General features: G+C 43.2%; 1 long non-coding RNA gene across 2 annotated transcripts in view; it reads right to left on the bottom strand.

Annotated features, from left to right (window-relative positions):
- Window positions 1-20,970, bottom strand: part of LOC134299121 (uncharacterized) — a 22,449-nt gene extending 1,479 nt beyond the window's left edge. For both annotated transcript variants that reach the window (XR_010006258.1, XR_010006259.1), the window contains exons 1-3: window positions 20,868-20,970; window positions 17,972-18,164; window positions 407-484 (exon numbers count right to left, since the gene is read on the bottom strand). This is a non-coding gene — a long non-coding RNA (uncharacterized LOC134299121). The remainder of the gene's footprint in view (window positions 1-406; window positions 485-17,971; window positions 18,165-20,867) is intronic.
- Between the last annotated feature and the right edge of the window lie 1,917 nt (window positions 20,971-22,887).

Genomic DNA, 22,887 nt, shown 5'->3' with positions numbered 1-22,887 from the left:
CAAAAAGTTCTGTTCAAACATCTCTAGAGAGCTATACATTTCTAAAGTACAGTAGTGACATAGTTCATTAGGATAAGTATATAATATTCAATATATGTTCTTCATATGTTGCCAAGCCACCGTTTGAAAACTGAATATGGTGTACCAAAAACGTATTAAAATAAAGGCATGATGATAAATGTGATTATTTCATGCCAAACTAAAACTTTAAAATTATGGGTTTGGTTTTAAAAATTATGATGCTTATTATGTGACCTACTTTGTGATGGCGAGCATATTAAGCAGACTAATGACAACATTATCTAAAGATTGAAATGATAATATATTTAAGAGATTAATGTTCTGCTGAAATGCCAAAATATGAGAAAAAGAAAAATCTAATCAAATATTTGGAAAGAGAAATTACCTCCTTGTTCTATCTCTTTGTAACTATACGATTCCCAACATTTCCAATCTCTCTCTTTTTTTAAGCACAAAATGCTTTCTGTGGGATAAAAAGTATGAAGAGAATTAGACAACACTTATTACCCAACTACTGGACCTGGAGTCACACAACTGTCTTCCTTGACTAAGCAAAATAGCATATGTTAGAGATGCTTCGAATATAGAGATTTCTCATGACAAGAGAAATCATGGAACTTGAAGATGCCCATCAACAGTTCATACTTGGACATCAGACAGAGCAAGCACAGAGGTCATTTGGTGTCAGACAATGACATGTGGTATATCTATTTAAATAAATCATTTGTCTGCTTTGGCAGAGACAGTTCTGATTAATTCCTCCTTTTCCCATTTCTTTCAATTTCTGTTGATCTCTCCACTTCCCACTATTTACTTTGGTCTCAGCTTTCTGCAGCTGCTACAAACTAAGTTCAAAGCTCAGATGTGTAGTTTGCACTCAGTTAACTCAGCAGGCAGGAGAGAAGAGGAGGAAAGTTCCGGGAAAACTCAGACCAAATTTCTGCAGCCTCTCTAAGCTTTAATAACTTTTGTCATTTTGACCACACTCTGATGTTCTTGGCCACATGTGTCAAGCTACTCATTGTGAAATATAAGACGGTTTGATATTCTGTACTTGGTTCTCTCTTTTTTCATTGCTTCACTTGTGTCCCAAACCAAGAGCCATTGTGAACCAGAAATGGGAAATGCCATACAGAGGTAAAGGTGAAGGTTTCCCCTGACGTTAAGTCCAGTCATGTCTGACTCTGGGGGTTGGTGCTCATCTCCATTTCTAACCCAAAGAACCGGTGTTGTCCGTAGACACCTCCAAGGTCTTGTGGCCGGCATGACTGCATGGAGCGCCGTTACCTTCCCGCCTGATCTACTCCCACCTATTGATCTACTCACATTGGCATGTTTTTGAACTACTAGGTTGGCAGAAGCTGGAGCTAACAGCGGGCACTCACTCCGCTCCCGGGATTTGAACCTGCGACCTTTTGGTCTGCAAGTTCAGCAGCTCAGTGCTTTAACACACTTCGCCACCGGGGCTCCCTTGCCATATAAAGTAGTGGTGAGTATTTAGATAAAATCCAAAAATAACCACTTATCCTATAAATTCATGTACTGTATTAATCTAGAAATTTTAGTCAAAAAATTTACCCTCCAAAACAGGGTTGACTGATACACAGGTAAATATAAGTATTGTGTCCGAACTCTTACCAAAAATGAAGTATCTCCTTCTTTGAATAGAGGGGTGAAAGGTAAAAGCTTAGGCCATCCTGGGATAATGTAAAAGTTGTACTGACTTTGTACTTCATTCACCATTGCAGTGCTTCTGTCCTTTTAGAATGTCTGTGTGGGGAAATAGTGGCTGTATCCAAGGCCAACTGGTTCCCTGAAGTTATGCTGGCACTTTTCCCTCTCCATGGAATAACTTCCAACTTATCCAAGCCATAAGTTTGGATACAAAGGGCTGAGTGTAAGTCAATAAGTTCAGACTTTGTAAAATGCTCCCAGCCTCTAGAGCAGGGGTCCCCAAACTAAGGCCCGGGGGCCACATGCAGCCCATCAAAGCCATTTATCTGGCCTCTGTGGCGGCAGCTCCCTCCTCCTCCGCCGAGGAAGGTGCATGCGGTGCAAGGGAGGAGGGAAAAGCGCACGCCTTTGCCGTCTCCTCCCTCACCTGGTGCATGCCTTCCAAAGTTTTGCTTGTTTATAATGGTATTTTAATTACCATTTAATTAATAAATAATTATTAAGGGGTGCTTTGCTAGTGCTTTTGGTGCACAAAGGGAGAAGGAGGTTGGACTAAATGGCCCAAGGGGTCTCTTCCAACCCTTATTATTATTATTATTATTATTATTATTATTATTATTATTATTATTATTGACACAAAGACACAGTATAACACAGCAAACGAGATATATATGCAGGATTTTATAATTGCAAAATCACAAGTCGAACACTTCCTAAGTGTTTAGGACTGTGTGGTGTACAGTATAGTTCTGGTTATCTGAGATAAAGTGGCGGGCCCAATCTCAGATAACCGGAACTGCTCGGATAATAGGGAGGCCCTATTATCCCTCCCTGGCAATCCGGTTTAGGGAAGCGCCCCGCGATTGCTGTTGCCTCTTGGTGTGCTTCCCAAGGGGTGAGAGCTTGCCGAGTAAGGTCCCTTAGCGAGCCCTTGCCCCTTGGGAAGCACTCGCAAACATTAGGCAGCAGCGATCGTGGGGTGCTTCCCTGGGCCGAGGGCTTGCCGAGGGATGAGCCCCGTCCCTCGACAAGACCTTGTCTCTTGGAAAGCACCCCATGAGTGCTGCTGCCTAGCAACACTCACGGGGCACTTCCTCCTCCCTATCCCTCTCCTTCTCTCGAGCTCCCTTCTGCGTCCTGCCCCAGGAAGAAATTCGAGAGAAGGAGAGGGGGGGAGCCCCTGGTAGCACCTTGAATAATATGGAGTATCAGATTAGCAGGGCTCGGTTAAGCGGGGCTCTACTGTATTATTATTATTAACAACATTCAGGCTGGGTGGCTATCTGTCAGACGTGCTTTGCTTATGCTTTTGTTGCACAAAGGCAGAAGAGGGTTGGACTAAATGTCCCAAGGGGTCTCTTCCAACCCTATTTATTATTTTTATTATGATTATGATTAACATTGAGGCTGTTTTTATTCCTGTTTTGTTTTTCTACTTCAAAATAAGATATGTTCAGTGAGCATAGGAATTTGTTTATTGTTTTTTTAAAAAAAACCATAGTCCGGCTCTCCAACAGTCTGACGGACCGTGAACTGGCCCCCTGTTTAAAAAGTTTGGGGACCCCTGCTCTAGAGACTTATTTCAATTGGAAAAAAAATCTAGGATATGCCTATAACCTCTTGCTGGCTAAAAAAATAGAGTGAATAGAGTAACTCTGGAGTAGTTGGAGAGTAACTATTTTATATTTCTTTTCCGTTGCTCCCTCTAATATCTATCCTCCAGAATACCCCACTTCCTTATGACCCTGTTTCGCTGTGGTTTTTATTTTATTTTTATGTCTCTCTCACCCCGAGTTTTAAATTAATGTTCATGTGGTCTGCCCTTGTTTTTCATTGTCTCCTTGTTTTATTTTGTAATTGATATTATTTATTGTACTGCTTATTGTGTTGTGATGTGTTGTTCTTTTATATGCTGTTTATATTGTATTGTTTTGGGCATGGCCCCATGAAAGCCGCCCCGAGTCCCCGTTGGGGAGATGGTGGCGGGGTATAAATAAAGTTTTTTATTATTATTATTATTATTATTATTATTATTATTATTATTATTATTATTTTATTATGACACAGCAGACAAGATAGATATGCTGGATTTCATATCACAAAATCACAAGTCGAACACTTCCCAAGTGTCTAGGACTGTGTGATGTATTTTCGGATGATGAGCGCAGATCCCAGCAGGGTGGCCTTTTGCAGCTGGCAGATCGTAATTTTCTCAATGTCTATTGTTTCCAAATGCCGGCTGAGATCTTTTGGCACGGCACCCAATGTGCCGATCACCACCGGGACCACCTGCACTGGTTTCTGCCAGAGTCTTTGAAGTTCAATCTTGAGGTCCTGATAGCGGCTGAGTTTTTCCTGTTGTTTTTCGTTAATGCGGCTGTCACCTGGGATGGCAACATCAATGATCCAAACCTTGTTCTTTTCCACAACTGTGATATCTGGTGTGTTGTGTTCCAGAACTTTGTCAGTCTGGATTCGGAAGTCCCATAGTATCTTTGCGTGCTCATTTTCCAATACTTTTGCAGGTTTGTGATCCCACCAGTTCTTTGCTGCTGGCAGGTGGTACTTGAGGCATAAGTTCCAATGAATCATTTGGGCCACACAGTTGTGCCTCTGTTTGTAGTCTGTCTGTGCAATTTTCTTACAGCAGCTGAGGATATGATCAATGGTTTCGTCAGCTTCCTTGCACAGTCTACATTTTGGGTCATCAGCTGATTTTTCGATCTTGGCCTTAATTGCATTTGTCCTGATGGCTTGCTCCTGGGCTGCAAGGATCAGGCCTTCTGTCTCCTTCTTCAGGGTCCCATTCGTGAGCCAGAGCCAGGTCTTCTCCTTATCAGCTTTTCCTTCAATTTTGTCAAGGAACTTTCTATGCAATGTTTTGTTGTGCCAGCTGTCAGCTCTAGTTTGTAGTGTGTGGCTTTCTTGTACTGGTTTTTTGTCTGCTGTGCTTTCAGGAGTTTCTGATTTTTGACTTCAATCAAAGCAGGTTCTTCACTTTGCTTTACATATTCTGCCAGGGCATGTTCTTCTTCTTTGACTGCTTGTTTTACTTGCAAGAGTCCTCTGCCCCCTGATCTTCTAGGCAGATATAGCCAGTCAACATCACTGCGAGGGTGCAGGGAATGATGAATGGTCATGAGTTTTCTTGTTTTTCTGTCCAAATTGTCCAGTTCTGCCTGTGTCCAATTTATAATGCCAGCAGTATATCTTATGACAGGTATGGCCCAGGTGTTTATGGCCTTGATGGTGTTGCCTCCATTGAGCTTGCTTTTGAGAATTTTTCTGACCCTTTGTGTGTATTCTTTGCTGACCACAGTTTTCACATGTTCATGCTTGATGTTGTCCAGTTGTAGTATGGCCAGATATATTATTATTATTATTATTATTATTATTATTATTATTATTATTATTATTATCTTCACTTTTATATCTACATGTCCTTGGAAATATAATGTCACCCCAATTTCTAATATGAATCAGTTACTAAGAATCTCTTCACTCAGTTATGTATGGCTTGGCTACTGGTTTTAGTATCCTGTAACTGTATGCCCCTGAACAGATACTTTACATCTGAAAAATGACTGTAAAGACATTAAAATCTGTTCAATATATTGTGATTTTCCCCAAGTACATAATACACAAAATGATTCTTGAATGAAAGAAGCATGGCACAGTAGTGCTGGTTTTTTTAAAAATGTTAATTTCAAGCCTTTCAGGTGATGATTCTGTGGGGTTAAACCACAAGAGTCACAGCATGTCTTACATTTCATTATAAGCTTATGTAGGGCTTTGTAAATTAACTCCTAAATGCTCATCTCATTCTCCTGATTGCTCCCACCTGGAGTCATAAACCTCGACATGATAGGATAATAACAATTTCTACAGCACTGTGGAGACCTGCTGATATTGTTATGAGACAACTGCAGTGGGACAAATATACAAATGAAGTTTCTTCTGTATTCTATAGTCTGTAATAATGCTGCTAATGATGTTGCTAATTTTATTTAGAGTGTTTTTCAAGCCTGAGCAATAAATAATTAAAAAAAACAAATAGAAAATTAATAAAATCATAATGCACTTTTCATATAGATGAAATCTGGAGACAACCTACTTTTCTGGAATTTCCTAGCTTATGCTGATGAATGAGCTCTTGAGAGGTAGGCCTACTAGTATGACTGCTTGTAGATGGGAATTCAAGATGTGAAGTTGGAGCGTAAATGCCTACTATGAAAAAGCATTTGAAGTGGTGAATTCCAAACTAGGTAATATGTATATCCATGGAGAGACATTAAGCTCCCACTTCAAGAAAGATGGATAGGAACAGAACTGGTGCTGTAGATCATTACAAGGCTTCAAAATTTATTAGTTAGTATTCTAATTATACAGTGTGTAATAAAAAAATTCCCCATCAGAAGCTTGCTGCTCCCTGCCATTGGCCTGTTCTGGAGGAGCCTTGTGGCTAGCTGCTGGCCTGTTTGGAGTACTGTGGGGGTTTGGAGCTGTAATTTCTCTTTGCCCTTTTCACTGCTCCTTACTGTTGGCATGTTCTTGAGGAGGTCTCACCTGACACCTCTGGGGCTTGGAACTGCGGCCCCTTTGTCCCTGGAGGTGCTGGCCACCTATTAGACTTTCCACCAAGATTGAACACCACGAGGTACCTGCGTCATTTGCTGTAGTAGCAACACTGTATCCAAGGCCATACAGAGGTGTGGAAGAGTCCCTACCGGCCTTTACTAGCTTACCATCGGCCTTTACTAGCTTACCATCATTGGTGTGGGTATACTACTGTTGCTAGTTTGGAACTACCAACTGTCATCATTGGCTGGGAATTACCATCACCCACTGCCCACACCAGACTGAAGGCCAATTTCCATCCTTTGGACTCTGCCATTGTGGTGTGTCATCCCACTTACTGTCTATGCAAACTGGGCTTGAATATTTCCTGGAATATTCCCAAGCTGCTCGGCACCGTCCACCAGTAAGCCACAGGAGACTGTGTTGGACTGGGTGGTCTCCTTTGCTGTCACTGCTCCACGCCTTCTGCTGGTGGGTTGCGGGGGGCCGGGCTGGGCGGCCTCTCTGCTGCTGCTGCTCAGTGTCTCCCGCTGGTGAGCTACAGGAGACTGCGCCAAACCGTGTGGTCCCCTGGTTGCCGCTGCTCTGTACCTTCCCACTGGTGCCGCCAGCACTGAAGAGCCACCTCACCGGACCGGGAGTTGGCCATTTATACCAACAGCGCTGACTGGGGGGTAGGCCGCTGCAAGATTGGACCCTCCTATACCATCTCTCACTTAACTGGGAGGTGGCCTGTGCCACTACAGGTGACCATCGCCGTGCCTCTCGCGCTTTTTTACCACCAATGGCATTGTAGGGGCCACCTCGCTGGACTAGGAGGTGACCGTGACACCAGTGTCCGCTGCTAGTGCCGATGAGGTTAGGCCACTTGCCTTGTCTTCCCTGAGCTAAGGCCTTAGACCCTACCACTGTTTATGGGATGAAATGGGACCAGGAGTGAACATTTCCATCTGGCAAGGGAGAAGCCACAGCACAGCTCCATGGAGGCTTTTTGAGAATGATCGTGTGGCTGAGAGTCTCTTGAGGAGGTGGCAATAAGCCTACAGCCTAACTGATTTAGTGATTCAGACCTCAGACTCACCATTGTATTATTTACCACCTGGGTTTTATCTTGTAATATTATTTTACTTTATTTATTTATTATTTTTATGTTGGTTCTGAATTAGAGGTGGGTTGATCAGGGAATAGGATTACAAGGTTTAGGTAAGTTGAGGATTCGGGATAGAGGGAAGAGGATGGATAATCAAAAGGCTCATGAAAATAATAGAAATGCCGAGCTGTCCCATCTGTGTGAATTGTTAGGGAATACATTCTGCCTTATTTTCCAGCACTTAGAGACCCTTAAGGAGAAATTGGACCATCTTTTTACTGGGCTCTCCTTAATAATGAAGAATTCACCTCTCAAGATGTGCATGCAGAATATGGAAGATGATGTGGCTTCTGATCTAGCTGGGGACTCAGGGTCCATGAACAGAGAGGGAGCGGGACGGGGGTTGGAGGGTGGACAAGGGGAGGGAGACTCTCAATGGCGATGGGATCTAATGGGGGAGGGAATGGTAAGAGGAATGGAAGGGTCAAGGGGTATAGAGACAACAAGTACAGAGGATTATGATCTTGGAAAAATTAGAGGCAATATTCCAGCACCTACGGTCCAACAAAGTGACCAAATTCAACATAGATTTTTACAACCTAATAAATTGGCAGTTGAGGTCACAGATTACCAAATTAATAGGGGTAGGTGGTGCTCTTTAAAGACAATCAAAATATCCTTAAGTCAGATCCTAAGAAGGTGTCCTACGGAGGTTAAAATTATGTCGGTAAATTGGCTTCGTAGAAAACATCAAAGTCGAGATCTGTCTTCATTTTTTATAATTACTTTTAATGACGATTTAACATCGGAAGAGATCTTGGCATATAAACCCCAATTAGATCGCTGGGGCATTCATATAAAAAGAGTCTTGCGAGACCCCATTATTCGGCCCTTGATTGTGGGTCTCAAAATAGATTCTCAAACCAAAAGTTGCTTACCAGGTACCCTTAGGATATCATTATCCCCCCAGAGACCATCAGTAAATAACTCACTAGATTCACCACCATTGCTCTCTACTCCCAACCAGATTAATTTTTAGTCCCAACCACAGATAAATTCATTATGTAGTCCCCCTCCATCATCATTAGAAGAGTTATCTTGGTCTCAAGTACAGATAACTGCTTTATATAGTTCCCCTCTAATGTCCACTAGGGACTTATATGGGCCTCTGCCACAAGGAGTTCTTGAGAGTGACTCTCGAGGCAGAGCGCCAGTGGAGTGTTTGGCTTTAGAGAGCTGACTAGCCCCCACAATCCCAGCTTTGGCTTTTTCTGTCTCTGGGGGGGAGGGTTTCCGGGGCTGGGGGGGCTCCATTGAGGTTGTGTGGGGGAGGAGAGGAGGTCGTCTTTTTAACTCGACCCTGCAGAGAGATAAGCCAGTTAGCCTACATGACAGTCCCTCTGGACTTAAGATTCTGCTGTTAAATGCCAGATCCATGAATGGTAAGACAGATGCCATTCAGGACTTGATCCTGGATGAGAATGCGGATCTAGCATGCATTACCGAAACCTGGTTGGACGAGCTGGGTGGGGTAGATTTCACTCAGCTCTGTCCCCCTGGTTTCGGAGTGCAGCAGCAAGCCAGGCCTGGAGGGAGGGGAGGTGGGATTGAGGTAGCCTATTGGGAAACCATTGGCATGATCAGATATCCTGTTCCACTATCGGCTGGGTTCGACTGTGTTCACCTGAGTGTAGGGGACCAGGACAGGTTGGGGATTCTGCTTGTGTACTGACCACCCCACAACGCAGCAGTCTCCCTGCCTGAGCTTGTTGAGGTGGTCTCTAGCCTGGTGGTGGAGTCCCAGTGCCTGGTGGTGCTGGGTGACTTCAACATTCATGCGGAGGCCACCTTATGTGGCACGGCTCAGGGCTTCATGGTTGCCATGACAGCCATGGGCCTGTCCCAAGTGATTACTGGACCCACCCATCAGGCAGGACACATGTTGGACCTAGTTTTTGTTGTGGGAGGAGGAGAGGTCATTGTGGAAGAGCAAAACATTCTTCCATTGTCATGGATTGACCATCAGCTTTAGACTGACCGCTCCCCCTATCCTCCGCGGGAGTGGAGGACCATTTAGGATGGTCCACCCCAGGAGACTTATGGATCCGGATGGATTCCTGATGTCTCTTGGGGAATGTCCTGTCATGTTGGCTGGTGATCCTGTCGATGCCCTGGTCAATCTCTATAACTCGGAGATGACCAGAGCGGTAGACGCGATTGCTCCTGAACGTCTCCTCTCTTCTCGCAGAGTCAAGTCAGCTCCTTGGTTTTCTGAGGAGCTGGCTCTGATGAAGCGGACGAGACGGAGACTGGAGTGCATCTGGCACCAATCTCAGAATGTATCTGACCGAACACGGGCTAGAGCCTCTCTTAAGGCTTATTCCGCGGCATTGCGGGCAGACAGAAAGGCTTTCTCGACTGCCCACATTGCGTCTGCAATCAATAGACCAGCTGAGTTGTTTCAGGTGGTGGGGGAGCTCCTCCACCCTGGTGGTGGAGGGGCCTTCCCCGACAATCTGACAACTCGATGTGGCGATTTTGCCCATCATTTTGCAGACATAGTCGCTCAGATACACTCTGACTTAGACACCAGCCTTGAAGCAGTATCACAAGAGGTAACCAAGACATCTACTTGTCCAGTTTTAATGGATTCATTTCAGACTGTTCAGCCTGATGACGTCGAGGGGATCCTTGGAGCTGTGAGGGCGACCACATGCACTTCGGACCCTTGCCCTTCTTGGCTTCTAAAGCTTGCCAGTGGGTGCTGGTAAACTGGTATGTGGGGATTAAAAATGCCTCACTGGATCAGGGACATTTTCCATCTGCCTTAAAACAGGCATTTGTCAAACCGATCCTGAAGAAGGCGTCCCTTGATCCGACTGTATTGAACAACTACCGGCCAGTTTCCAACCTTCCCTTCTTGGGCAAGGTTCTGGAGCGGGTGATCGCCTCACAGCTCCAGGGGTTCCTGCGAGAGATCGATTATCTTGCTCCATCGCAGTCTGGGTTTAGGCCTGGTAACGGTACGGAAACGGCTTTGATCCCCTTGGTGGATGACCTCCGCAGAGAACTTGACAGGGGGAGTGTGTCACTGTTGGTTCTCTTGGACATCTCAGCGGCTTTCGATACCATCGACCATGGTATCCTTCTGGGTCGGCTCGCCGGAATGGGTATTGGGGACGTTGCTCTGCAATGGCTCCGATCCTTCCTGGAGGGCCGTTCCCAGTTGGTGAAGCTGGGAGACACTTGCTCGGACCCCTGGCCATTGACCTGTGGGGTCCCGCAAGGTTCAATTCTGTCTCCTATGCTTTTTAACATCTACATGAAACCGCTGGGCGAGGTCATCCGGAGTTTTGGAGTTTTATGCCATCTCTATGCAGATGACACTCAACTCTACTACTCCTTTCCACCGAAGTCCAAGGAAGCCCCTTAGATCCTGGACCAGTGTCTGGCTGCTGTGATGGACTGGATGAGGGCTAACAAGCTGAAGCTGAATCCTGACAAGACAAGAGGTCCTCCAGGTTAGTTGTAAGATCGATTAGGGTGGCAACCTGCGCTCGATGGGGTCGCACTCCTGAATGTGCAGGTCCGCAGTTTGGGGGTCCTCCTGGACTCAGCGCTGACGCTTGATGCTCAGGTGTGGCCGGTGGCCGGGAGGGCCTTTGCACAACTAAAACTTGTGCGCCAGCTTCGACCGTACCTCGTGAAGTCTGACTTAGCCATGGTGGTCCATGCCTTAGTTACCTCTAGACTGGATTACTGCAATGCGCTCTACGTGGGGCTGCCTTTGAAGATGGTTCGGAATCTACAGTTGGTACAAAGATCAGCGGCCAGGGTGATAAAAGGAGCAGGCTATAGGGAGCGGTCAACACCCCTCTTTAAGCAGCCTCACTGGCTACCAATAAGTTTCCAGGCCCAATTCAAGGTGCAGGTTATTACCTATAAAGCCCTAAACAGTTCAGGACCTGCTTATCTCCATGACCGCCTCCTCCCCTATGAACCCATGTGGACCTTGAGATCTTCTGGGGAGGCCCTCCTCTCGCTCCCACCCCTATCTCAGGTGCAGTTGGTGGGGACGAGAGAGAGGGCCTTCTCGGTGGTGGCCCCTCGGCTCTGGAATTCCCTCCCCAGGGAGATCAGGCTGGCACCCTCACTGTCCATCTTTTGAAAGGACCTTAAAACATGGTTATTTCGATGTGCATTCGAATAAATAGTTCCGGTTAGTTATTAGTGGCCACAACTGCTGCACTTTATCACACCCCACTCTTATTGATTGAACTCTGTAATGAGATCCTTAATTCCCTCTTGTAGAGTCTGCTAAATTTTATCTTACAGTTTGTATATTATGTTCAGACTCTAATGTTCTAATGTTTTATGTTGATGTTTTATGCTGGTTTGTATGTTTATACTATTTTACCTGTTTTACATTGATTTAATTATGCTGTATTTTATTATATTTTGGAACTGGACTTGTCCCCATGTGAGCCGCCCCGAGTCCCCTCTGGGGAGATGGGAGCGGGATATAAAAATAAAGTTATTATTATAAAAATTATTTCCCTTCTCTCCAGCTTGATAGTCTCAGTATCCATAACAATACTCAGCATGAAGCACAGTGTGGGCCAACACTAAGTGACCTTTCTGCTCCTTCATCCAGATAGGAGATTTATCTGGAACTATATACTCAGTAACTATATCCCCTGTAACTATACCTTCTGTAACTATACCCATAACTTATCGTCATTGTGCTCCAAATGGAAAAATGTTATCTCTCCTTATGTTGAACTCATGATGTCCCTTAATTATTTTTTATTATATTAACTTTTAAATTTCAAACAAAATAGAATTATTATGAATTATACATGACAAATTATAAAATAAAACTATATCAGGTTATATTAACTTTTTTCTTAGGAAAAATATTTAATTAAAAGTATCTAGTTAATTAAAACCATCTAGTTAATTTTAAATATGTGTAAAGAGGTCTGAGTAGAAAACATGGTAATAATATGGATAATCTATTTAGGCCTAGTCACTGGGTTCATTTTGATTGCAGCTGTGAAGAAATTGTGTTAATTATAGAGAAATTATCATATCAGGTCAAAAGCCTGGCCACTATGGTATCTGACCTCACTGACTGAGGAGATTCTCCTTAGCCAATTTCATGCTGATAGGAAAAGTTGAATACATTTTGTAAGGAATAAATTTTCATGTTTATAATAGCAGAATGTCGAATATCCAGTCTTTCTTGACACTAGACCTGCGGTGGCTTGGTAATTATGAGGAAAATAACAGGAACTATTATTTTATAATAGCAATAGCAAGTAATAATAGGTGTGTGTGTGTGTGTGTGTGTGTGTGTGTGTTTTGTTTTGTTTTTTTGCAGAGGGTAAGTTGGAACTGTGCAGAAACAGCATCTTGAAATCCCAGTCCATGTTCATGGACATAAATATTCAGGAGGACATCTTGACAAATTTCTTCAGTTAGTAGCAAAATCTGGAATGATTTTGGCACACATGAGATTCATATATATAGATTGGGATGGTGAATCTTTGCTCCATACAGGTTTATTTGAAACAAATGCTTGCTTCAAAAAAGCCACCTATCCTTTTTTTTTCTCTGTGCTCTGGAAGCTGGGAAGGGGGCAGCAGTTACTGAAAAGCCAGGAGAGGCCACCAGCAAGAATTCTGACCTCACTGGATCATCTGGCAAACTGGAGATGGGTAATATATCAGGCAGTTGCAACAAATGATTTCTATTTTACTGTAGTAGTTGATCTTGAATTTAATCTGAACTTTAAAGGAACTATCCAGAGTGATGAATTTTATCCATCACATGGGTTTAGGGCCTCAGGTAAAGGTTCTTCCCTGACATTAAGTCTAGTAGTGTCCGACTCTTGGGGTTGGTGCTCATCTCCATTTCTAAGTCGAAGAGTCTATAGACACCTCCAAGGTCATGTGGCCAGCATGACTGCATGGAGCCCCGTTACCTTCCCATCAAAGCAGTATCTATTGATCTACTCACATTTGCATGTTTTTGAACGGCTAGGTTGGCAGAAGCTGGGGCTAACAGTGGGAGCTCACCCTGCTCCTCAGATTTGAACCGCTGACCTTTTGGCAGCAAGTTCAGCAGCTCATCTGTTTAACTTGCTGTGCCACCAGGGGCTTACAATGCTCCTTTTGGATTCAGATTAAAATTCAAAGTGGATTCACTTGGAAGTTATTAGATGTCAGAGGCAATATACTGCTAGTCCATATCACTGGAGCCATCAACTGACAAGGCTGGATGCAAAAGTAGGCAGACCTACCACAGGAGCTTAGAGAGTTAATAGTAAAAACAGTGATTAATTTCTGCTAACCAATCCCCTTTACTTCTTAGAAATGTAGAAAAATAATTCATTACAAGATATGTTGAACTACTCTTTGCTTAGTTGTTTTTGAAGTGAGAAACTCTAAAAATATATAAGGAAATAGAACATCTTGAAAAATTACTTTCAAAATATCTTTGGAAGTGCCCATAAAAAGTAATGTTTGAATGTAAGAAAAAGTGTTAATAATCATACCAGTAAAGTAATGATCCTCTTTTTTGCTATGTTGCTTCTGAAATGTTACTTTTTCCCACTCGTTAGACAGGTGCATTCATTCTTCTATGTCTAATTCATTACTCCCACCCAATTTCTTTCTCTTCTTTGCCAATAATGTTACTCACGTTTTTCTCTTTTTTGTCATCATTTTCTTTAACATGTGCTCTTTCATGCTATTCTGTTTTTTCTTCAGGAACAGATTATTCTGGGTAGAGTGGGATTTATTGAGGAATTATTCTGCATATACCCCAGATCTTAGGTTATTGGCACCGTAAGCAGGATCCAAGCAGAAAGGGGTTTTCCTTTGTGATTTTGAGGTTGAGAACAGAGAGTGGGAATAACAGAGGGACTCTGTTTGAAATAGGATTTTGTGATGTATTTGTGACATAGAGTCTCATTAATACACCTTATTATATGGTTATTTTTAATCATGCTATGCTTAATACTGTGGATATTATGGCTTACTTACTTAGGCGATCCCTCGTAGGCCGAGGATGATGTTCCTCCAGTTATAGGGTCCTGGGGGTGTGTCCGTAGATGGCTGAAGAGACCTATTCTTGATCTGCATGTTCTCCCGCAGTGAGGACATCGGTTTCCAGGTGGAAGGCGGTCTCGGTCAGGGTTGGCTTGACGGGCCTTCCTCTTGGCATGTTTCTCCCTTAAGCCCTCCATTCGTGCCTCTTCGAACTCCGCAGCACTGCTAGTCACAGCTGACCTCCAATTAGAGCACTCAAGGGCCAGGGGTTCCCAGTTCTCAGTGTCTATGCCACAGTTTTTAAGGATGGCTTTAAGCCCATCTTTAAATCTCTTTTCCTGCCCACCAACATTACGTTTTCCATTCTTGAGTTCAGAGTAGAGTAGCTGCTTTGGGAGACAGTGATTGGGCATTCGGACAACATGGCCAGTCCAGTGAAGTTGATGGCGTAGGAGCATCGCTTCAATGCTGGTGGTCTTTGCTTCCTCAAGCACACTGACATTTGTCCGCCTTCCCAAGAGATTTGCAGGATTTTTCTGAGGCAACGCTGATGGAAACACTCCAGGAGTCGGGTGAGATGTCTGTAGACCGTCCACATTTCGCAGGCGTAGAGCAGGGTTGGGAGGACAATGGCTTTATAAACACCTTGGTATCTCTACGGATAATAATAAAACTTTATTTATACCCCGCCACCATCTCCCCAATGGGGACTCGGATGTAGAGATACGGAAGCAAACACTCTCTGCTTCATTTTGAAAAATGCTGCACTCACAGAGCTCAGGCGGTGTTGTATTTCAATGTCAATGTTGACTTTTGTGGAGAGGTGGCTGCCAAGGTAGGAGAAGTGGTCAACATTTTCTAGTGTTACACCATTAAGCTGTATTCCTGGCATTGCAGAGGGATTAGCTGGTTCCTGTTGGAAGAGCACTTTGGTTTTCTCGATGTTCAATGAGGGACGGAGCTTCTCGTATGCTTCTGCGAATGTGTTTAGAGTGGCTTGTAGGTCTTCTTCTGAGTGCACACATACTATGTTGTCATCGGCATATTGGAGTTCTATAATAGATGTTGTGGTGACCTTGGTTTTGGCTCTTAGTCTGCTGAGGTTAAATAGCTTGCCATCTGTCAGATAGATGATTTCCACACCGGTGGGAAGCTTCCCATCAACAAGGTAAAGTATCATAGCGATGAAGATGGAAAATAAGGTAGGGGCAATAACACATCCCTGCTTGACACCTGATTCCATCTTAAATGGGTTGTTGCGGGATTTGTGAGAGGGTCTCTTCGGCCACATTGGAGCTGCGATTCAGCAGGTTCTGGTAGTGCTCTTTCCAACGTAGTGCAATTGATGTTTTGTCCTTCAGAAGTTTGGTTCCATCTGATAAGCGTAGAGGCTGTATGCCATGGTTTCTTGGTCCGTAAATGATCTTTGTGGCTTTGAAAAATCCCTGAGCATCATGGGTATCCGCATGTTGGATTTCTTCAGCCTTCTTTGTCCACCAGATGTTCTTGAGATCTCTGGTCCTTCTTTGGACCTCAGCTTTTGCACTGGCATAGATCTTTTTCTTGGCAGCACAGTTGGTGTCCCTCTGCTATGTTTGGAAGGCATTCCTTTTGTTATCAATTAGCTGTTGGATCTCTTTGTCGTTATCATCAAACCAGTCTTGATGTTTCTTAGTTTTGTATCCAATGGTTTCTTCGCAGGCTGTGATGATGGAGGTCTTCAGTTTGTTCCAGTGTTCCTCAACATTTTTGGGGTGTTCTGTGGGTAGGCGATCTTTGAGTGTTGTTTGGAGAAGGGCTCGTTTGGAGGGCTCCTGGAGGGCTTGGGTGTTCATTTTGCGCCTTGTTTTCCTTCCTGTGGTCTGTCCAGCAGTCATCAGCACCTGTCATGGCTCTTGTGAGAAGCAATCGCAGCGGTCTCTGGCACATGTAACTACATAGTCCAAGCGGTGCCAATGCTTTGACCGGGGGTGCTTCCATGATGTCTTGAGCTTGTTTTTCTGGCGGAGAGTGTGTTGGTGATGACAAAGTTGTGCTCTCCACATTTGGTGAGAAGCAAGATGCCATTCAAGTTGCTGTTTCCGACCCCGTATTTTCCTATGATCCCTGGCCACAGGTTGGAGTCCCGTCTGACTCTGGCATTAAAGTCCCCCAGGAGAATGATTTTGTCCTCCTTAGGTATCTCCGATAGGATGGTGTGCAGCTGACAATAAATTTTTTCCTTGATGTCTTCATCAGCATCTAGAGTTGGTGCATAGGCACATATGATGGTTGCCTGTTGGTTTTTGGCAAGATTAATTCAGAGAGTTGAGAGTCGTTCATTGATGCCAGTGGGTGCTTCAATCAGGTGCTTCACCAGGTCATTTCTGATAGCAAAGCCAACTCCATGTATTCTTCGCTCTTCTTCAGGCAGTCCCTTCCAGAAGAAGGTGTAGCCTCCTTTTTCTTCCTTCAGCTGTCCCTCTCCTGCTCTCCGGGTCTCCTGAAGGGCTGCTATGTCGATCTTAAAGCATCCCATCTCCCTTGCAATGATAGCAGTCCTGCGTTCGGGGCGTTCGCTGTCAGTGTTATCCAACAGTGTCTGTACATTCCATGTTCCAAAGTTCATTTCTCTTTTTTGGCCGCAGAGTGGTGACCCCTCTGGACGCGGCAGTCCAGTCAGGGATAAGAGAGGCAGACTATGTTTAGGGCACCTTTTCTAGCCCCTTCCCTGTGTGGGATCCTAAAAAGGGCTGCTCAGTCATGGATACAGCTGCTGAACTACTCAACTGCCTCGGACCTTGAGGTAGAGCCCCCATGTGCCAGTCTGTGACTAGGGGCTTCCAGATTCCACTCGCTGATCGCCATGGGACTTTTGTAGGTTTGTTTTTATTTTTCTTGGAAGGCACCTGTGCGTGATTTTTTTTAATGTGTGGAGGTCAGTGCACGGCCGGTCAACACACAGTCTTCACAGAGTGAGGTTCCAGCAGTGGTGTGGTTAACACAACAAGAGTGGCTTCTCAGTCTGTTGCAGCCTTCTTCCGCCTTCACAGCCATTGTAACATGTACCATGTTATCCTCCGCCTTCTCCGCCGTTGAGGTCTTTGGGTCTTCGGATTGTGCTTGGTCTGGAACCTCCCCTGCGACCACTTCTGGGAGTGCATGGCTCCAGTGGTTGTGCCCGCAGGTTCATCCGAACACGCAAGCCCCCTCACCACGACAAGGTGACAATCCATCAACCATGACCATCACATATCCTGACAGTAATTGCATTTCCTGAGCTTTTAATGTTTGTTACTTTCTTATCTATCTGCAACTTATGGTTCCCTTCTCATAGAGTGTCCTTGATAAAATTCAGTAAAGGGAGGCTTTCCATTGCCTTCCTCTAAGGCTGAGAGTGACTTGCCAAGGGAATCCAATGGGTTTCCATGGCTGAGAGGAGAATGAAAGCTTGGACTCTCAAGAGTCCTTGTCCAGCATAAGTTGTGCTGACTCTCCCAGAAACTGGGTTTCATTGGTCAGGAGCCCCCAGATGGCGTAGTGGACTAAGTGACTTGAAGGTTGGGTTGCTGACCTGAAAGCTTCCAGGTTCGAATCCCACCTGGGGAGAGTGTGGATGAGCTCCCTCTATCAGCTCCAGCTCCATGCGGGGACATGAGAGAAGCCTCCCACAAGGATGGTAAAAACATCAAAACATCCGGGCGTCCCCTGGGCAATGTCCTTGCAGACGGCCAATTCTCTCACTCCAGAAGCAACTCCAGTTGTTCCTGACACGAAAAAAAAAATTGGTCAGATTTACTCAAAGGCAATTCTCTGAAGCTGAGTGTGACTGGGCCAAGATCGCCCCGTCAGTTTCTATGGCCAAGTGGGCTTTCACATACTGGTCTCTGAAAGAACTAGCTGAACAAACAAAACACTACACCACACTGGCTCTTTATTTTACTTACAAGACTGTAAAGTTGCATTGGAATTATTATACTGAAAAGCAGAAAAAAATCTTAAAACACAATCAAATAAACAAACAAACAATAAATGCAGGAAACGTCATAAAGTATGTTGTCTCCTTACATACACACACACACTTAAGAATCATAGAATCATAGAGTTGGAAGAGACTTCACAGCCATCCAGTCCAACCCCCTGCCAAGAAGCAGGAAAATCACATTCAATGCACCCCCGGCAGATGGCCATCCAGCCTCTGCTTAAAAGCCTCCAAAGAAGGAGCCTCCACTATAGATTATGATGAGTAAGAGGCATCATAATCTTGGTCTTCCCAAGATTATTCTTCCCAAGACAAGAATTCTTTTCATCCTCTTTCCCATTCCTGTCTTATGAGATGTTTAAGAAAAATGTTGTCTGGATGCCTCAGTTTGAAGCTAGGTTCAAGTATCAGTGTAGATGGAGACAACTACCAGTAGAAATATCCTTCATGTCTCTGCCCCCCTCCCCCCCCAAAAAAGAAAAAAAAATCCTCCATTGTAGCTTTTAATGAAAAGGAACATCCGATTTTTTCTCTCTCATAATACTTTCTTCTTCACTCTTATTTAATTTTACATGAATCTTAAGAAAAGGCAGGTCATGAAATGCAGCTGATGATTAACTCTGTCACTCTATGAAACTTAGGCCTCTTCTACACTGCCATAAAAATCCAGATTATCAGCTTTGAATTGGATTATATGGCAGTATAAACGCATATAATCCAGGTAAAAGCAGATATTGTGGATTATCTGATTTGATAATCTGGATTATATGGCATTATAGGGGGGGGTCTTAAACTGCTGTGCTTTTTAGCATGTCAGCCACGCTGTTGGAGGGCAATTAACTGGGCAGGTCTATATAATTTGGTTATATTGTTACATTTTAAAAACCTACATTTTAAGGCATCCTACAGACCACAGCGGGAAATCTATGAACCTTTAAATTTTATTAGAGTTCCTACTACTACTAGGTTGCCTACAGTTGCATGTTTTTTTGACATAAGTTGATTAAAAAGCTAGAAGAGTAGACTTGAATACATTTTCCATTCATCAATGAAGGCCGTGGATGTTTTAAGGCACTGCCTCCAAAGCCTCCGCAATTGTGTTTCATTCAGTCTTGTAGATGAAATTAAATTGACTGACAGATTGCATTTATCAAGCTTTGTAAAACTTTGAGGTTACCTTTTTATATTGATATTTTAACATTTAAGAAACAAAGCATAAACAAAAACTGATTTCAAAGCAGCAACCCTTCATTAATTTGCATCTCAAATGCATATCATTTTGATGACTCACAGTACTGTGTATACTGTTGAATGAGATTAAAATCTCAAACTGGCCTATTTTAGAAGACAATGTTTGTAGTGTACTCTAAATTATTAAAATTCATGAACTGCAAAGATTGGAAAGTCATAAAAGGGCAGGAGTAATGGTCAACACCATCTGGGCCATTTACACCTCCCCTCCCTTTTCAGACAGATTTCTTCCAACACGTTTCAAGGGAAAAACCCACAACGTATCTTTTGCCTGAGCACCACCACTTGCTGCTAACTTTGGGCCCTTCCACACAGCCATATTACCCAGAATATCAAGGCAGACAATCCACAATATCTGCTTTGAACTGGATTATCTGAGTCCACACTGCCATATAATCCAGTTCAATGAATTTTATACAGCTGTGTGGAAGGGGCTTTTGTCTTCCCTGATGCAAAGGAGGGAGGAAAGAGGAAATGATTGTTCTTACCCTACCTTTTATCCAGTATGGGAGTCAAGGTTGCTTAAATTCAAAGTATACAAAAAATTAAAAGTCATTAAACTATCAAAATTGTAAACCAGGCAAAACAGGTGTGTACTCAGTATATTATATGTATGGACTGATCACCAGAAATTTCATTTAGCACTGTACAACTGATTGAAATACACATTTTAATTTACAATCTTCACCCCCCTCCAAGATTGGTAGACAGAAAGACAGATTAATAGGGACTATGCTGTCACATCCAGGCACCTCTTTAAGCTTTAGGATGTGCTTCTTCCTTTGCCCAGATGAACTGCGGGGGCCTTACTGAGAAGCTCTGGAAATCCCAGTAACCAAAGGCACTTCAAGTAGAACAATCCAACAAAATTTTATTTTCACAAAGTCCTTGGCAGACTTGGCACTTGTAATTAAAGTTGCAAATAAAAACAGTCCACTTATAAAACCTTGCAGATGTTCCTTGCTGGCTTTCCCCCTTTAGGTTGCTGGGTAAACTTCCACCAAAGCAAAGAGGTCCAGAGATCCTCTTCACCCTAGCTCTGAGCTGCTATCAACACTATCTATAACTATCTTAGCTCAAAGCTAGTTTTTGAGGCGAAGTTGGTAGGGCTTCCTCCAGTGGCAAAGAAATCCGAAGATGTTCTCTGCCACAGTGCCAAAGCTATTAGAAAGAACAGGTCTTTCCCCTATCTATGCTTTGCACTGGTTTTAAAGGCAGGTCAATTGTTTGTACTTACGATGGCCTTTTCAGAGTTGGCCTGGCTTGGCCACACAAGCACATCTATGATGTTTCTCCTTCAGTCTAGAAGGCAGAATAGGCTTCTCAAAATGGAGCCTTCCTTCCCCAGGAAAAGGGGCGGTCTCCAGACCAAAATGATACATTTGCAGGCTGCAAGCAGCAAAGACTTGCAAAAAGGCTAAACTATCAGACTGCTGCAGAATCTGCAGCAACCCTGGAGCAAATGCAAACAGATGCTATTCCTACAACTAAAAAAATGCAAACCAAACCTCTGGGGGACGGAACAGGGACAGTGTTTATGTATTTGTCATGTGGACTTTTTTAAACAGAAAATTAAACATTTATCATTATATGCAGGTAAACATCAAGAATTTACTGAAGTGTTGACTTAATATTCAAGAATTAATTTAATTGGTCTACTAGAGTTGAGTCTAGCCATTGGATTTAGATCATAATTTCTTTTTCAAAAAACATTTATTGGGCATATTCTACTTCTCCTCAAGAACATTAATTTTATCCCTTTAATAACATTTCACACCAGTTAATTTCCAACCCACTGCTTTCTAAAATTAATGGGATATTAGTGCATTATATCCTTGAAGTGATCTTGACCCTTAACAAAGACTATTCAATGCTTTTGGTTTGCACTGCCCAAAGTACTTTCTGGCAGACCTTTTAAGTGATCCTGCTGTTCTTTTGGATAAAAGGAAGTGATGACTCCCACAACTCTCAGCTGATGTTGAAGCCATCAGTAACAAATTATTTACAATCGCCTCCAGCTGTTGTCATTGAGGTGCAAATGACTCTAACTTCAAATTCCTACCTTCTTGATAACTCATCCAGGATTGCTTTCATTCTGTGCTATTCATTACTCAAGCTCCTTCATAGGGCTTCAAAGATTTCCAGTCTGGTTGAAATTGCTTCCAAGGTGTTTGCTGCTTTCCTCTTGTTTGGAAAAAAAACAACTTATGTATGAGTGTTTGATTGTTTTCCATATTTGCACACAAGTTTAGATTTCGCATAGGATACAATACTCCCACTGCAAACATTTGATCTGAAAAAAGTTGGCCCTAAAACATTACTATATTAAGCAAAGCTCTTAAACATTAGTGGCTTGTAGCTATTATATTAATGGGGCATGAATCCACTCTGAAGTTTAATGTGAACTTTATGCAAGGAATCATATCTCTATAATTGGTCCAAATCATTGAATAATTCCTTTAAAGTTTAGACTACAACTAAAACAGAGTAAAAATATACAATTAGTATCAGAGTTATTGTTATGAATAATTCTCAATAACTTTTAAAGCATAGGTTCTTTTTCTTGCAATTTCAGTGTGAGAGGCTATAGAACTTTTACAGAGCTTTTATGCAAAGAATGACATTAGACATACAGACATACAGATTCTATGCAACTACATTGGATTCACAAACAGACAAAAGGGGGGTTACATTTTTATTCAGCATTCACACACATGTACATGCATTCATCCTCATGCATACATCCAAATATTACCATATCCTTTTCTCCCTCCTTGCTTAGGCCAGGCCCTGTTTCCTCTGCAGCCTGCCAACACATAGTTCCAAAAATTCCATAAGTCCAAAACTCCAAAACTTCTTTTCCTAAGAACAAGGCCAAGGACCAGAATCCTGTTTTCCCTACAGCAGAATTGACTCCCTGCAACACACAAAATGACTCCAAAATGCATTCTTTCCTCTTCCCTTGAGAAAAGGAGGCCCAAAGTGCCCGGACTCTGTGTTCCATTGCAAATCTGACACTTTCCCATATACCATCTACACTGAGCATGGAGCTAGACTCCTCTGGTCTGCCACAATTTTTTATGATTGCTATTTATATGGCAATGTTTTGCTGATGTTGTCCCAAAGTTGTAAATGAATGATAGATGTCTCTAAAATTACTAGCTCTCATTCATTCCTTCCATACAGTTAATTCATACCCACACATATTAAATCCACATTTATCAAATCTGCACATTATATTTTTGTGGCATTATCAA

This window comes from Anolis carolinensis, chromosome 5 (assembly GCF_035594765.1).
Source record: "Anolis carolinensis isolate JA03-04 chromosome 5, rAnoCar3.1.pri, whole genome shotgun sequence".
NCBI classification, from domain to species: domain Eukaryota; kingdom Metazoa; phylum Chordata; class Lepidosauria; order Squamata; family Dactyloidae; genus Anolis; species Anolis carolinensis.
The sequence above is the reverse complement of the archived record's forward strand: the minus strand, read 5'-3'. Positions and strand labels throughout refer to the sequence as shown.